We start from the raw sequence: 7,492 nt of genomic DNA on the forward strand, positions 1-7,492 counted from the left end.
ACTATCCCATACCACCTTTCTCAGTATACACAGATACTGTACAAATTATTCAAAAAGGTCCAAAGTCAACGCTTTTAATATAGCCATAAAAGTAACTCAAATTTAGCCAAACAGTCCAATTTCAATGAAAGTATTGAATGCTATTATGACAGCTAAATTGTCCCCAAAACAACAGACATGCAATAATTAAATACATTCAGTACCAAGTATGTTTCTTAGACATTTCCTCAATGTTATATGAACAGACTTTCCGTAATGCCTTTTTCTTTACTGCAAAGCGGGGAAAAATATCTGAATTGTCTGTGATACATACTGTAGATATGCAACATGTAGTATAATACCTTTATATGTTTAACATATCGAACAAAGAAATATCAACTTTCCTGTGTTTTTATGTAATTTATAGTCATGCAGCCAACATCACACAGTGACTCTTTGGTTCTGTCACTAGTAGGGTACCATAAAATAATACTAGGATGGAACCAAACATTGTCCTGCATGCCAATGTTTTTGTGAGCTTGTAGATTTGCCTTTTCTTTTTCTTTTCCAAACGACAATCGAAACGTAGAAAAATCTTGAATCACTTCAATGTTTTGCCCCTCAAACCCTCTTCATGGCAAACTGAAAGTTGACTTGGTTCTACCTCTTGGTTATTTTGAGAAAAATTGCTTTTAGTTAATATTTTGTATATATTGACCTTACCTAGGTCAATACCACGGCACCAACTTAACCAATAAGAGCTCATTCCCTCAATGTGCTCTGGGAATTAAACATTGAATTAATTAATTTTAAAGCTATCACAGAATGACTTACTTTTGACTTAAGCCCTTTGCTCCTCTAGGGTGCATAGGCCGTTGACAAATGTCCTCCATTTCACTCGGCTTTTAGCCGTTCTTTCTAGATCTCCCCAGTTGAGCCCACTCTCTGCCATTTCTGCCTCGATGCTCCTTCTCCAGCTGTTCCTGGGGCGACCTCGTTTCCTTTTCCCCTGGGGGTTCCATTTCAGGGCTTGTCGGGTGATATTTGTCGCAGGTTTTCTGAGGGTGTGGCCAATCCAACTCCACTTTCTTTTTCGGATCTGTAGGTCAATGGGATCCTGGTTTGTTGTTTTCCACAGGTCCACATTGCTAACTTTGTCCCTCCACCAGATGTGTAGAATTCTCCTGAGGCATGTGTTGGTGAATGTTTGCAGCCTGTGTGTTGTGAGTTTTGTTGTTCTCCAAGTCTCAGCCCCATATAGCATCACCTGTTTCACACTGGAGTTGAAGATGCGTATTTTGGTGTTGGTGGAGATGTTATTTGAGCTCCAGATCTTCCTGAGCATGTTGAAGACCACTCTGGCCTTGTTAATTCTGCTTCTTATGTCAGCCTCTGTTCCTCCGGTGGTGTCCACAACACTGCCTAGGTAGGTAAAAGCGTCTACCTCTTCTAGGGCAGTGTTTTTCATAAGGATAGGGTTGATGTTTTGGCATTGATCTTGATCACCTGTGTTTTTGCTATATTGGGGGTGAGACCGATTTTTATTGCAGTTTGTGAGAGTCTGTCTGTTTTCTCTTGCATCTGTATATGTGTATGTGAAAGGAGAGCTATGTCGTCCGCAAAATCCAGATCATCCAGCTGCTCCCACATTGTCCACTGAATTCCATTCCTCCTCCCTTCAGTTGTTTCCCTCATTATCCAGTCGATTGCCAGGAGGAACAGGAATGGTGAAAGTAGACATCCCTGCTTGACGCCTGTCTTGACCTCGAAGCTCTGGGAAAGCTGGCCTGCATGCATAATTTTGCACGTGGTTCCATCGTAGGAGTTCTTAATGAGGTTTATGATCTTGGTGGGGATTCCATAGTGGTCCATTAGTTGCCATAGTGTTGCCCTATCCAAACTGTCGAAAGCTTTCTCAAAGTCAATGAAGTTGATGTACAAGGACGTGTTCCATTCAATAGACTGTTCAATGATGATGCGTAGTGTTGCTATTTGGTCTGTGCATGAGCGATCTTTTCTGAAACCAGCTTGCTGGTCCCTTAGCCTCTTGTCTACAGCTTCCTGGAGACGGTTAAGGATGACCCGATTGAAGATCTTACTGGGCACACAAAGTAAGGTAATCCCTCTGTAGTTGTTGCATTTCCTTAGGTCACCTTTCTTTGGCAGTTTCACTATGTGATCACAGAATGCAGTGTTCAATTTACAATCAACCATCAATATGTTTACTGATGAGCCATGTCATGGCACTCCTAGTTTTAGCTACAAATGCTGTGTTGGCTCTAAATGTCTGAGGCCTCATGGATGCGGAGCTTCCTTGGTAACACTTTCAGGGGGAGGGACATGTAGGTCCCAAATGTTGGAAAGACAATATCGGTGAAAGTGTGTCTGAAGGTGTGTAGGTGTGTGTGTTAGAATCAAGGTCAAAGAAGGACAGCATTCCTTTGAGCCAGTCTAGCTGGACCCTGATCCTCTGGACCTTCTGCTTAACAGAGAGTTTAGTGGACACTGCTCCTGTTGAGCTTGCTTTGTAATTGCCATCACGAAACCCTATTATCCAACATCTACCGTGCAACTTCCTCGGGTAACTCTCTTCTGACACGCCAAGTTTCCAGGATGTATGGTCACCAACCTCAACCTCCCAACTGTGAGTCCCTGACTTAAAGCCATCAGAACCTTGGACATAGAGATTGCCACACCTCTCAGGGTTATCAGGAAGCTGCTGTGGTAAACAAAGTTTCACACAGGTCAGGTCTTCAGACAGGCTGAGTCTATCATGGGCAGTGTTTGGATCCAGAATAACAGGAGTCCAAGAGATAATATTCTGCATCTTGGCCCAGACATGGTAGGTCAGGTTGCCCAGGTGTTGGGCAACATCCATCAGTACTCCTGGGACTTGCGGTGGGTTCGGCAGCTTGACTGTGAGCTGGACATTTTCCACTGTGGCCCTGTAGTTCTGCAGGAATAAAATGTCATTGTTGACTTTGGCTGGCTCCTGGCTTGCTCTGGGGACGCTTGCACTGGGGAGGGGGAGGGGAGGTTGCTACAGGTCATACTTACAGGCCTTGGGGGTACAGGTCCTGTACATGTTTTGAATTGGACCTTTTTTGGAGCTGGCTCCTGGCTTGCACAGGTCATGCTTAAGAGTGGTACCTGCTGGCTGCTGGCGCTACTGCTGCTACTGCTGCTGCTGCTGGCGCTTGCTGTTACAGGAACTCTAAATATAGGTTGTGTAGATTTTTCAACTGGACCTTTTTCGGTCCAGCTGGCTCCTGGCTTGCACTGGGGACGCTTGCACTGGGGAGGGGGGTACAGGTCATACTTACAGGCCTTGGGGGTACAGGTTGTGTAGATCTTTTTAACTGGACCTTTTTGGGTCCAGCTGGCTCCTGGCTTGCACTGGGGACGCTTGCACTGGGGAGGGGGGGGGGGGGGGGGTACAGGTCATACTTACAGAGTTTGGGTTTGACCCGGGACAACACTTTGACCATATGCTCTTTGATCAGACGCCGGAGGGTCTGCCGGGTGTAGCAAAGAGCTCTGTGGCCACGCCCATGACTCTTAAGGGGGAGGTCTTGTAGCTGCAGTACGGCAAATCCCTGATTTTCCTAGTGGTTAGGATTGGGGGGGGGGGGGGATAATGAAAAGTGGTACAATTTGGGAATCTACATAGCCGTAAATGTGCTGATTCCAGCCTGGTTAAAAAAAACGTACTCAAAAACATGCTTACAGGCCTTGGGGTGCAGGCTGAGTTGCTTTCTTGAAGCGGACAACCTTTTTTGCACTGGAGACACACCAATATTAAACAGTGCAGTTGCAGGTGTTCAATGGTCATTTTAACTTTTTTATAACAATATTGCTATGGTAAATACTTTAACATCATCAACACATCAATTTAACTTGAACAACCAATGTCAATTTGAAGCTATGATTCCCTGCTTTAATATGACATGAAAAATAAAATCCAATGGCAGTCCTTCAGTCAAAGCAAGTGCAGTCCCAACATAGTCCTTTAAGTAAGTAACCCTCAGCTACACACTCCATCCCCCGGGCACAATCCCAACGCCACCGGCTTGTTGGACTCCATGTTGATGTTGGGTAAGGAACCTTTGAATTGAATCTATGTGACCCATTAAAGGGATAGTTGATTTTCTAAATTGTACCCGAGATAATAAAAGAAAATGCATTGACGTGTCAGGGTCCTCATCCTCCGAGGACTCTGATATTACAGGAGCTCTTTTGGCCCCACGGGGTAAAACGTACATCCTGAGGGGAGAGAGAGAACAGGGTTGGGTTAGGCCACTGTATAGCCCACTGTGTTTGATTACTACCCGAGGTGTTGACAACACACACGGAAGAATATTTCACAACTAACTGGCTTAACACAGGCTAAAGCTCCAACAGTGCCACTTTTTGTCCATGAAAATGTATATCTCAATACTTTGCATCATCTAGACTCTAGATGATGAAAAGACAGCCGATTCTGATAGTTGATTTTCTAAATTGTACCCGAGATAATAAAAGAAAATGCATTTACGTGTCAGGGTCCTCCTCGAACGAGGGCTCAATCATGGGTCTGGAAACACACACACACACACACACACACACACACACAAAGTTTTTTTTTCTAATTTCAAGATATTTCCAGGAATGGGAACCCTGAGTTTCATCATCCCCTGTCACATGTACAGGGGATGAAATAAAATAACTGCTCCGTTGTGCCCACATGAGTCAAGGACCAGAAATAAAATCTTACCTGCTGAGCTGTTTGGCTTTCCATTATCTGAGGGGAGAGAGAGAGAACAGGGTTGGGTTTGAAACAATACACACAAACAAAAAACAAAAAAATTTGGGGGTTCAAACCCCACAGTACCCCTGAAATGCATGGAAAACTGCTTTCTTTTTAATACTGTGCCAATAACATTTGGGGTTCAAACCCCACAGTAGCCTACCCCTATATAATATCAGGAATTTCATAATATTATTATTATTACTACCTGTGCTTGGTGCTGGTCCTGCTGCCACTTCTGCCTCCTCCTCCCCAGCTGTCTCACTCTCTGTGTCATGCAACAAACTAACTTTGTCTTTAATGAGATTATCTTCTTCAACTCTTTCCTTTCTCTTAAAGAGCTGAGCTAATGTTGGTTGCATTGCCATTTTGCTTATATATATATATATATATATATTTTTTTTTTAGCGCATTCTGACTTTTTAGTTTACTTCTCAAAACAGTTGCCGCCGGCATTTCATTATTAGTTTCCCGTTTTCTTTTTTATGAACCAATCAGAACTAAGTATTGCGTTGTGCCAGTTTTGTCCATAGATATATTGTCAGCCAACCAGAAACATGGTTTGAATGTTGGTGGATTCGTCGTAGTAGAGCCCGCCTTCTATATCCGGTCATTTGCACGTATACCTTAGGCAGACAAACGTCCGTTTCCGTATCCACTCTCTAGCGAATTTCCAACCTGCAAAGTGAACTGGTACTGCCTGCACTTTTTATTTTGATTGTTTTCCTCTTGGACATGCGTTTTGGCAGGTTATTTAATAATATAGTATTTTGATAGCTCCGGTGCGCTCCGGCCGGTCATGTCTTACCGGGTCGGAGCTCCGGACCGTCCCGGCCCACTTTCACCCCTGTAAATGCATGAAGTGCAAACAAAACGGCTCGAAGTTCCGCCATGACGTCCTCCTCCTCCGACACAAACAAGCATTTAAAGTTTAAATCACTCTTAAACGTCTAAAACCACATAAATCTCCGACGTTATCTACCGTTTGATTGATTGATTGAAGAATTTATTAACAGTTTGCAGAATTACAGTACATTTCAAGCACAAACTCAATACAAAGGCTGTTAACTGTGAGTGGACGACCCAATTAAGCATTACACTTGTTTCCAATAGGGTCCACCATGTTCAAATCATCAAAACATTTAGATTGCCATAGTGTTGCCCTATCCAAACTGTCGAAAGCTTTCTCAAAGTCAATGAAGTTGATGTACAAGGACGTGTTCCATTCAATAGACTGTTCAATGATGATGCGTAGTGTTGCTATTTGGTCTGTGCATGAGCGATCTTTTCTGAAACCAGCTTGCTGGTCCCTTAGCCTCTTGTCTACAGCTTCCTGGAGACGGTTAAGGATGACCCGATTGAAGATCTTACTGGGCACACAAAGTAAGGTAATCCCTCTGTAGTTGTTGCATTTCCTTAGGTCACCTTTCTTTGGCAGTTTCACTATGTGATCACAGAATGCAGTGTTCAATTTACAATCAACCATCAATATGTTTACTGATGAGCCATGTCATGGCACTCCTAGTTTTAGCTACAAATGCTGTGTTGGCTCTAAATGTCTGAGGCCTCATGGATGCGGAGCTTCCTTGGTAACACTTTCAGGGGGAGGGACATGTAGGTCCCAAATGTTGGAAAGACAATATCGGTGAAAGTGTGTCTGAAGGTGTGTAGGTGTGTGTGTTAGAATCAAGGTCAAAGAAGGACAGCATTCCTTTGAGCCAGTCTAGCTGGACCCTGATCCTCTGGACCTTCTGCTTAACAGAGAGTTTAGTGGACACTGCTCCTGTTGAGCTTGCTTTGTAATTGCCATCACGAAACCCTATTATCCAACATCTACCGTGCAACTTCCTCGGGTAACTCTCTTCTGACACGCCAAGTTTCCAGGATGTATGGTCACCAACCTCAACCTCCCAACTGTGAGTCCCTGACTTAAAGCCATCAGAACCTTGGACATAGAGATTGCCACACCTCTCAGGGTTATCAGGAAGCTGCTGTGGTAAACAAAGTTTCACACAGGTCAGGTCTTCAGACAGGCTGAGTCTATCATGGGCAGTGTTTGGATCCAGAATAACAGGAGTCCAAGAGATAATATTCTGCATCTTGGCCCAGACATGGTAGGTCAGGTTGCCCAGGTGTTGGGCAACATCCATCAGTACTCCTGGGACTTGCGGTGGGTTCGGCAGCTTGACTGTGAGCTGGACATTTTCCACTGTGGCCCTGTAGTTCTGCAGGAATAAAATGTCATTGTTGACTTTGGCTGGCTCCTGGCTTGCTCTGGGGACGCTTGCACTGGGGAGGGGGAGGGGAGGTTGCTACAGGTCATACTTACAGGCCTTGGGGGTACAGGTCCTGTACATGTTTTGAATTGGACCTTTTTTGGAGCTGGCTCCTGGCTTGCACAGGTCATGCTTAAGAGTGGTACCTGCTGGCTGCTGGCGCTACTGCTGCTACTGCTGCTGCTGCTGGCGCTTGCTGTTACAGGAACTCTAAATATAGGTTGTGTAGATTTTTCAACTGGACCTTTTTCGGTCCAGCTGGCTCCTGGCTTGCACTGGGGACGCTTGCACTGGGGAGGGGGGTACAGGTCATACTTACAGGCCTTGGGGGTACAGGTTGTGTAGATCTTTTTAACTGGACCTTTTTGGGTCCAGCTGGCTCCTGGCTTGCACTGGGGACGCTTGCACTGGGGAGGGGGGGGGGGGGGGGTACAGGTCATACTTACAGAGT

The sequence above is a fragment of the Electrona antarctica genome (genome assembly GCF_951216825.1).
Source record: "Electrona antarctica genome assembly, chromosome: 18".
Taxonomy (NCBI): Eukaryota; Metazoa; Chordata; class Actinopteri; order Myctophiformes; family Myctophidae; genus Electrona; species Electrona antarctica.